This window comes from Dermacentor silvarum, chromosome 11, assembly GCF_013339745.2.
Source record: "Dermacentor silvarum isolate Dsil-2018 chromosome 11, BIME_Dsil_1.4, whole genome shotgun sequence".
NCBI lineage: Eukaryota > Metazoa > Arthropoda > Arachnida > Ixodida > Ixodidae > Dermacentor > Dermacentor silvarum.
This window is the reverse complement of record NC_051164.1, coordinates 60,212,671-60,223,274: the sequence shown is the minus strand read 5'-3', so window position 1 is coordinate 60,223,274 and position 10,604 is coordinate 60,212,671. Positions and strand designations below refer to the sequence as shown.

Below are 10,604 nucleotides of genomic sequence, written 5' to 3'. Positions count from 1 at the left end.
GATGGCTCAGGTGATTCAGGACATCCTGTTGAGGACCACCTGCCTGGGTCGTCGGGCTCGTCTGCTGGCTCCTGTTCGGCAGCTTCATTGCTACACATTCGGTGCAACCAAGCTGCAGTTGTCAGCACGTCCCTGTTGTCCCCTACAGATAAAAAAGAGCGTAAACTTTTGTGAAACTGTAAAGATAAAACCAGTACCTTTGCTAACACTTAGGGCAGGTTACTTTACTCGTTCCCAACAGTTCAATCAAAGGGAGGTGTGTTTGGTCAAATTTCAGACTGAAGAATTCAGGTAGGAGAATATGTCATATGAATGAAGAAGCATCACCACAGTTCTACATCATTAACAAATTCTTAATTGCAGTGCCATTAAAAAAATGTCGCAGTTTCGCCCGAAAGGCGAAGCATCAATTGCGATATCAAATTAGTAGATAGCTATTCGGAGTAGGGATAGTAGTTTTATCGGCCGCATAAACTTGGACACATTCGCTTACTAACTGAATTAACAAGCGTGGTGTCAGCGCGCACAAGCAAACATGAATGGATCACACTGAATGGCCGCAGCTACTTCTAACACCGTGGGCCGCAGACGACTTTCAAAACGCTGGCAGCAAGCGCAGCCGCCGCAGCGAGCGAAGGTTCGTGCGGTCTATCGCTTCAACCGAAACTGAGCGGCGAATGCACAGTGCATACAAAGGTCACAGCCGTGTGGACATAAGACGGCGCGGGCGACCGCCACAGTCGGGCAAAGTACGAGCGCAGTTGTTGGCAGAGTAGAAGCTTCGCCCCTCGCCCCCCTCCCTCACGCGCTGCCTTCCCGCTATCTTGCTTTCGCGTGGGAGATTGAGTGGTAAGTTCCCCTTGCGCCCGGTTGCAAGATACGCCTTTGGTGCCGAAGCACAGCGTCGCCCCGCCTCCCTCCCTCCCTCCCATACCCCCACGGCCTTTCGCGCGACGGTCGCGTTTGCTTTGCGCCGTGCGTTCGCTCTCCGTGATAGCGCGCGTCCCCCGAGCGCTTTCGCTCGCGCATACGGCGTGCGGCGGTGATATTATCGCGCTTGAACTTTATACGGAACCTCACGGTGACGGCGACGCCGACAGCATAAATCCGGTTGAAGTGTCCATATAATTGCTATCGCAATAAAAGAAGACATAACAGCAGAATTGGAGCCATTTAGATTAATGGTAATTCGTCTCCATTGGAGACGAATTACCATTGGAGACGAATTACAGCAAATGATTGAAGACCTTAATCGAGAAAGTGTAAGAACTGGGTTGAAGATGAATATGCAGAAGACAAAGATAATGTTCAATAGCCTGGCAAGGGAACAAGAATTCAGGATCGCCAGTCAGCCTCTAGAGTCTGTAAAGGAGTACGTTTATCTAGATCAATTACTCACAGGGGACCCTGACCACGAGAAATTTACAGAAGAATAAAATTGGGTTGGAGTGCATACGGCAGGCATTGCCAAATCCTGACTGGGAGCTTACCACTGTCGTTGAAAAGAAAAGTGTACAATCATTGCATTCTACCGGTGCTAACATATGGGGCAGAAACTTGGAGGTTAACAAAGAAGCTCGAGAACAAGTTAAGGACCGCACAAAGAGCGATGGAACGAGAAAGCTTAGGCCTAACGTTAAGAGACAGGAAGAGAGCGGTGTGGATCAGAGAAGAAACGGGGATAGCCGATATTCTAGTTGACGTTAAGCGGAAGAAATGGAGCTGGGCAGGCCATGTAATGCGTAGGATGGATAACCGGTGGACCATTAGGGTTACAGAATGGATACCAAAGAAGGGAAGCGCAGTCGAGGTCGGCAGGAAACCAGATGGGATGATGAAGTTAGGAAATTTGCAGGCGCAAGTTGGAATACGCTAGCGCAAGACAGGGGTAATTGGAGATCGCAGGGAAGAGGCCTCCGTCCTGCAGTGGACATAAAATATACGCTGATGATGATGATGAGATTAATGGTAATTACGGTAATTACTTGGCTCTCACGATTCAAAACTGCAGCTACACGGCTAAACAAAATGAACATGGTATGCATACTTGAATGCAAGCTTTCAGGAAGCCATAAAGTGACCTATTTTAGGTGTGAAATGAATAAACATAATAATACTTATGGTATGCAAGAAGAGCAAGCATATTTGCAGTTGTATTTACCGATCGAGTTGAGTGCTAACATGTCATGCACGTCATCCCCCCCCCCTTTCCTCTCCCCAAAAATAAAAGAAAGAAAGAAAAAGCGAACAAGTCTCTTACCAAAATCATTGTCCGCCTCCTTTGAAGCGCTGGGGAGGAACTTCAAGGTGGCTGTCTGGCGGATGTCGGCATGCGATGTTTTGGTCGAGCGACCCTCGCAGCAGCGCACGCAGGCCCGCCCTTCTCTACGCGGTGGCTCCTCACCGCTGATCGCGGCGGGCGGCAGCCCCACTCACGGGCCAGGTCAGCTACCTGCTGTAGCAGCCTGTCCACCGCCTTATATTCTTCCTCCGTTCCCGATCTAGTAAAGCAAACAGGCACACTTAGAAAATTTGGCCGAAACGTATAGATTAGAATATGGACATGTAATAAACGCCCGGTAGACTTACTTTCTCCTGTTTGTTGTGTCCTGGCGTAGGAATTGCGCTAGGAGGAGGTCCAACATCTCCTTAACGCTTCGGACGTTCCGCGCCACTTGGGTGAGGTCACTGAGTTTCTCAGCGACCTTCACACACATCGCGGCATCGTCAAAAGGGTTTAGGGAAATCACTTCCTCTAAAATAATGACGTCTTCAAACGGTATATATCGCCTGCGCGAGTGCATCACGGGCGGGGCAGCCATTTTGCCGTTTATATTGTTCTGTTTTGGATGCGAGAGCATCTTATGCTCGGGGCAGTGTCCGTTCTGCGGCGTCCGCACCCATACTGCGCATGCGCAACTCTCCCTCATTCTCCTCTCCTACGCAGGTGTGCGCTCTCCTCCTCGCCTCTCCCCCTCTCCGCTACAGGTGCGGCGCAGCAAATTATTGGATATAACTCTCTCACTCTCTCCCTCTCTCTGTCTAAGGGTACGCCGGTAGGCGGCGCAAGTGTCGCGGCGCAGTATAAAGCGCGCGTTCGCTGTGTTTCCGTCATTCTCTCTCTGTGCAACGATGTGCCAAACGATGTGCCAACGATGTGCCAAACGCCATGAACAACGTCAACGTCGGCGCTAGTTGAAGCGACAGCGCCACCGCCGCGAAGCAGAGGAAGGCTCGGGAAGCCGAAGGTAAACGTCAGCGTCACAAAGCCATCGTCTTCAAGATACCGCGCGCACCGACGCTAGGAATCATGTACGATCTCTAAATAAAGACGCAGCAACCCCGTACAAACGTTTCCTCTCTTCTCAATACATTCTCTCACTATAACTTTCATTGGGTTGTGTTGCCAAGTGAAACGAAACGGAAAATCGATGCGCACCCCCCGCGATGCTTTCGCATCCCACCATGGTTGCCCGTAGGGTGAGATGAAGTGATTTTTTCTTGGCTTGTGTTGACTCGGCCTATTCGGCCGTCGGTGTAGACGCGGTAAGGCTGGCCACGTGGCCGGAGCGGACACGCACGGGGCGGATCGGGCAATCCGGTATCTGGTAAACGCACGGGAAGGCACGCGCATGCACAGTACACACCCGGCAAAACGCCCCAACGCTGACGGAGCGGCTTACCGGACAAGCTAAATTTCCCTAATTACGCGCCGAACGCATGCATAGACGAGAGGCACAGAACGCCCTCGTGCATTTCTCGCGGGAAAGCCTGCGCGTTGACACGTTTGGCGCGTTTCGATTTAGCCTCCTCGACAAGCGGAACCGCTGAGATTAGTAGTGTGATTGTGCGTGTTTACAGCCTTCTGCACAGAAAGGTGGTGAACATTATAGGTTACTCTGAAATTTCGGACAAAGAGGGCAGATAAAGTCACAAGAACGTCTGAATCCACAAGCACGAAGATGAGACAAATCCACGCACTGTCTATCATTCGCATGGTGGCTGAACGATTGCAGCGCTAGTGTTCCCTCTAGTAAGTAGGCAGGCGTTGTGCCCCTCTCAGTGGCAGTTGTCAGCTTGCTCCCTCCTTAGTCCCTTTGTGTCCTTGTGTGTATATGTGTACAAATCAAATCATAATCTAGTAATTTTTGTAGGAAACTCCATGGCCTAAATCACGGAGCCAGCGCCTCCGTCGATGCCCTGCCACTTTTTAAGCGGCAGCGCACCATGGTAGATACACTGTTCGTTCATACGCGTCACGTTTGAGACCACTGCAATCGCGGCGGGGTATGTCACGTGCGTTTTTTTTTTTTTTATCGCGATAGCGTCAAGGGCCCCGTGTCGCAGAAAATCCGACGTCGGTGTTGGCGCCGGCGTGCGCGGCCGCGAAAGTCATCCCCAACCACGCAGGTCCTCAGAATATACATGTTTAGGTATATGCTATGACGTGCGGCATATGCGGGTTATATTGCCACACCATTCTACCAGTAATGTTGCTCGTACCTTGTCTTACATTATTTACAAAGCTATTCCTCGGAATTTTGAGAATGACAACCCACAAACAAATGTCGTGAAGCAAAACACCCACAGCGCATGCCTTTTATGTTAAATCTTTCTCAGACTGGAATATTAAAAGTGAGAAACAATAACGAAAACCTGAAAATTGTGTATTTTTTTGGCGCGGTAGTGCACAATCTCCGGGATCGGTCCACGCAAGAGGCCGCGTTTCTACCAGAAAGCTCGCCTTCGTGCATAGCGTTCGGCGCCAGCGTTTCCCGGAAACCATTGAAGTTCCATAAGCTGCAGTTGTCGGGAAGCGTAAGAAGCAGTCGGGGATCTTTGAACGCTATCGCGTTCCTCTCTTGAAAGCGAACCCGCGAATACACGCCATGTGCCTCGAGCGGCCAGTCGCGCGGCAATTTTGCGTGTATTCGCGGGCTTCTTTCACGCTCGGAAAAACACTTTTATGTAGCACGTATTGAGCAACATAAAGCTGTAACGCGAGTTTTTCATGTTGCTCTACAATCATTCTCACAGTCATAAGAAATAAATAAGACTAATTATGCAATCAGGCGGAATGCCAAAAAAATTGGTTGAGGTTTAACTCTTGTAAACCTAGTTATCACGAGCGAAAGGTATATTTGGCTTGGTTTTGCAGAGGCTATGCACACAGTGTTTCATTAATGCACGCTTCCGCGCTTGGTAAGCTTCTGTATAACGTGCTAATTTGGCCTCCCTTTGCTCTGGTGTTTCAGCAGACAACTTTGCCTTTGCTTGAGATTTTGCAGCCTGCCGTCTAGCTGTATCTACTGGCTGACTGGATTCAGCCTGTCGCTTGCGCTGAAGCGCACGCACACACGGCGCAGCCGGTGCGCCATCCATGGCGAGACTGATGATGATAAGTGGTTCTTGAGGGAAAGGGAAAGGTTGGCGCTATCTTCTGCAGCCCTTGAGGGAGCACGGCTCAGCGCCAAATGGCGAGACTGAGCGACCAAGCGCTGGCGAAGTAGCCATTAAACCCTCGCCTAGTCACGTGGTGCTGCAGCGGCGAGGCTCCAAGCGAGCGCAGCTGCGACGCCTCTCCGCAGCAGATCACGTGGCGTGACGTCACACCTTCCCCACACTTTCGCTCCGGCGGCTCAAGGTCATTGCGACGCGATGAATGACCTTGCGAGACATGGCGTAGTAGAGCTTTCGCTGTAATATTCTATATCCAAGCAACGGCAAAAATTACCTTGGCTGTGTACAGCTACGCGGCATTTGCATATATTTAAGGTCTGATGCATGATCGTTGGGACACCCTCTATATTGATTCGGTCGCCCAGGCATACTACGGCAGGTCATAAGAGCTCCCCTCAGTCCGACCTAACCGCCTTTCCTGATGGAAAAAAAAGATATCACACCATCCTTTCTTCCGCCCCCCTCCCCCTCCATCTTTGCTTTTCTATCGACATCCGCTTTCAGATGCACCCTAGATGTCCGATTTTCGCAACACGTAAAATCTTGAGTGTGTGGAAGCATAAAGGTGTGCCAAAATGCTTGCCCAGAATTTTACTGACTTTTAAAGCGTTGCAAATTTGATGTTTCAGACGAAATTATAAAGTTAGGACTGCACTTCGTTTATGACAAGGCATGTTTGGAGCGAGCCCTCTTCAAAGTGAACGACAGCTTCGACGCCTACTTCACTGCACTCACAAGAGCCGTCAGCAACTTAGGTTTCCACGTTAAGCGATCCGCCATAACTCCGAAATGTTAGACGGGCCTATTTGGTATGCTGTTCGACAAATTAAACATACTTGAAATGTAGCTAATTATTTCGTCAAAGTCAAGTGAAAGGGCTACGAGCGATAAGTTGATAAAGGTGCTCTATTTCGCCATTTCAGATATCGCTGCCAGGCATTCAACGAAGATGCTTTGTTCGCAGACATTTAGGAACAGTAGTTGTTTGGCTGTGGTAAAATATTTTCTGTTCTCATATTCAGATGACAAAAATTCCGCAGACACATTTAAGAGTGCTTACGTGTGGGAATGCGGGAGCATTATAGCGTTTGTAAACCTCGGAAAGTCATGAACGCGCTCATTTTATACACTCATTCTATAATTCGTATTGTAACTCATTTTAAAGCTCAGTCTGCCGACGTTTTCCTTTCATGCCAACTTAAGTCACTGGGTAGCCCATGGTTTAATGGGTGGAGCATCGAGATGCTGTGCTAAAAAAAAAAAACATGGTTAGAAACTAAACGCTGGCCCAAGTTGGGTCATTGGGTAAGTGCCGCTCTCCAATGAACCTTTTTGACCCCAACTTGGGCCACTGAGAATGAGCCGATTATTATGCGCTGCTCTTCGATGACAAAAGCAAAGTCATTTAGAACTTCTCCGGTATTAGGCGGAATCGAACCCGCATCATGTAAATTCAGGCAATCTTGTCTGAATCTATATACAGACAAGCGCCATGCGCGGACTTCGCGGGGACGCCGCTAGATGGTGCTGTGTGTCCAAAGCGAGTTTGAAGGGAAAAAAAAGATTAAGGAGATGCATACAAAAATGCTAGATGAAAAACATGTGTAGCATACCTGATTAAATCAAGCAGGCTAGGTGACTATTTGTCACCGCCCCTTTTCGAAGGGAATGCTATTAAATCATCGTCGAAACGCGAGAGAGGAGTCCGGCTGAAGTACTCTCTTCATTCATGACGCGCTTCGGCGGTGGCAATACGGTGCGTTGCTACATTGCCTCAATGCTAATGGCATTAGCGTCGACTATCATCCTGAGATGGACTACGCCGGAATTTTACAAGAAACTGTGCCTATCTATTATTACAACGCGTAGACAACTGGGTAATCAGTGCAAGTACGCAAACTGAAAGACAGTGGCTTTAACAGCCATAACCGTTGGACATATAAAGTTTATTCCTATCCTATCCTACCTAAGTGAAATATGTCAATTTTATTCGGCGGAAATCCGCAAGGCGTATAAATGTCCATGAACGCGACAAATTACCATCAGCGTCGCGAACGGGACGACGCAGCGGCCGCGACCGGCCGGCGTGAATTAATTCGTGGTCTGCAGCCGCGCAACGCCATAACAATTGAAGAACCGAGCAGCAGCTGCCAGTATGCTTTCGCAGAATTAAAGAAGGCAACCAGCAGACATGAAATAAATCTTGTCCGTTCTTCTCTCCAAGCAGTCCAGTGAGTGCAACCTGATGCGTAAAGAAACAGAGCCAGCATGTTCCACCAACGACGCAGAAAAGTCGCAGTTTCGCCCAAAAGGCGAACCATCGATTGTGATAGCACATTAGTAGACAGCTATACGAAGTAAGGGACATTAGGTTTATCGGCCGTACAAACTTTCAAGCATTCGCTTACTAACTAAATCAACAAGCACGGTGTCCTACGCGCACAAGTAAACATGACCACATCTCGCTCGATGACCGCGGAAACTCGCTGTCAAAACGCTGGAGTGAGGATGCGCGGCAACAGCAGCGAGCGAATTGACCTTCGTGCTGTCTCTCACTTCAACGCGGAACTAACGTCGAAAGCACAGCGCATACGAAGCTACCAGCACTGGGCGTACTTTGTCCACAGCGCAGATCACTTTGAAGATGAAGACCGCGCGGGCGCGCTCGTTGTGCACGTCGCAGATCGCTGTCAAGATACTGCGCCCGCGCGGCCGCGCCGTAAGCAGCAGACGAAGGAGTAGAACGCCCCCCCCCCCCCTCCCCCCAATCCTTCACCTCCCGCCGCGCCTCGCGCGCGACAAAAGACGGTGCGCTTCCGCCCCGCATTTCTCCCTCGCGCGCGCGAGATTGAGCAGCGATCGTCGGCTGACCCTAGCAAGCTTTCACTCGCACATACAGCGTACGGCGCGCGGCGACGATGTTATCGTGTTTGGACATTATACGGAACATCACGGCGACGGCATAAATGCGCTTGGAGTGTTAATATAATTACTATCGCAATAAAAGAGACGTGAACTGCATATCAGAAGTAGAGTGTATGAAATCCCGCTAAGGTGTAGTAAACTTTATATAGGACAGGCAGAAAATATGTTTCGATTACCAAACCAGGCATCGCCAAAACGCCGTAAGAAAGTGACAGGACAGTCATTTGTGCATTTCTGTTGAAAGAGTGTACCAGCAGCAGGCCTTTTGTACGACAAGACCAATTAATCTACTAAAGCCGGACAGAGCATTCATTGCAATTGGTAGAAAGTACAGATGGTGCAGTCATACACATCGTCTCAGAAATCGACATACGTTCCAAGACCTGCTGAACTGAAGACGTTTGTAGTTGGCAGAATTTATCCGTGGCATCATGCACCCCACATTGCACAACATTAACAAGAAACAACATGCGCGAGATATAAACAACGTTGCAGCTTTAGGAGCGCTGTATAAGAGATTCACTTCTTAAATATGCCTTCTTTACTGTAAACTGCTTGGAAGCTTCGAGAAATTATCCGTGAGCGAACCGCAGCACTTAATGCGACAGGTCTTCCTGCTAGAGGCTGACGCATTCATGGCCACTTACACACCTGAAGCGCCGCTCTTTCGCTGTGCTCTGTCTTTCGCGCTAGATTTAGCATGTGCAAGAAATACCAACTCGCCCACTTTTCATTTCTAATGAGAGTTTCTAAAACAAATTTAGCTATAAGAACTGGCGAGCAGAATGGTGAGGTGACGGCTGTTAGAATAAATCGCGACGCCTAAACGTGAGGTATGCCTTGTTTGCAAACAAAAGAAAAATAGAAATGGTCACATAAGCACCTCAATGAAGCCGTTAGATTGTATTTGATTACGACATTCTGCGACATTCTAGCCACCTTTAACATCTCAACAGCTTTTGCTTGTTTTTCACTTGTTTTTATGGCCGAGTGCTGTAAGTCGCTGCTATGATTAGCCCAGCTGCCTATAATATTTCTGCTTGCAGTCAAACGCGCAAGTAAAACATTCAATTGCTTCACATAATCGCCGCGTAAAATTTTCCAGGCCCAGGAGTATTTCAAGCTACATGATAGTCCAAAAATCCGCCTCACACTTGTCGGATCATAGAAACTTGAGGTGAGAACATTCAGCAAATATACTTCCCATTGCCCACCACCCATTCGCTTTTTTTTTCACCCAGGAGGAAGACATAATTAAAAACACAACTATAAACGGAACAAATAAATTAGACGCGGAGGAGGCTCTGAACAAGCTGGACGTGATAATGGCGTGGAATGAAACACTGAAACCCGACGTCGACATAGTGTTTCTTGCGACAGGGTAAGTGCGCGGTGATGTAGTCACCATTGAAAGGACTACGTTTCTGCTGTACCTTGCAATGCAACTTCTGCCACCCTCACCCGTCATTCGGAAAAATGACAACGGAAGTACGTACTCGAACAATGCGAAACGCGAACCGCTGCGCTAACGAAGGAGACTCAAAGTGCATAGGGTAGATGAACGTGGCTCTTCCACTTAGCCTTTCTCACTGAACTCGAGTTCAGTGAAACGATCGCACAAGGAGCTAAGATAATGCGCGTAACATCAAGATACCGGAAGAAGGCAGTGTGAATCACAAATAAAATTAATGTAACTGATACTGTAGTTGCACGTGGCGCTGAGTTGTGTGTTATTTGTGTTGACTTAGAAAACCGCCCAGGGATAATTACACTACCGCAGTCGGCCTTTTTCTTTCCGAAGGACGGGCCAGTGTTAAACGACCGGACATGTCCCCGCCCGAAGGTGAACATGGCCGTTCTGGCGGAGATGAGTTGTTCCAGCAGAGAACAGTGGCACCGGAATAGCTCAGAACATCCAGGGAGAAATGTTCCGCTGCTTTAAAGTCGCATTGCAACACTTTTGATCCATGTCGTGCAAAGCAATTATAATGAAAGCACACAAGTTCACAGGTAGTTTGCAGCAAAAAAAAATATTTCAATCGGTTCAGTAGAAGCGTAGTTAGGGGTATTCGAGGATCGCATTTCAACCCCTCCACGGTGCTCCCGCTCCTTCAACGGCTGGCACAGCGGAGCCTACTGTGGCCGCAGCGTCAAATACCCTGAACAATGTTACCGTTGCATACACTTTTGTGGACGTTGATGAAGCTAGTATTTCTCGT

General features: G+C 48.8%; 1 long non-coding RNA gene across 1 annotated transcript; it reads left to right on the top strand.

Moving 5' to 3' along the window:
• Window positions 1–6,073: 6,073 nt before the first annotated feature.
• On the top strand, window positions 6,074–9,805 carry LOC119433082 (uncharacterized). Its single transcript, XR_005188257.2, has 3 exons — window positions 6,074–6,202; window positions 9,491–9,562; window positions 9,627–9,805. It is a non-coding gene; the product is annotated as an uncharacterized LOC119433082 (long non-coding RNA).
• The last annotated feature ends 799 nt before the right edge of the window (window positions 9,806–10,604 follow it).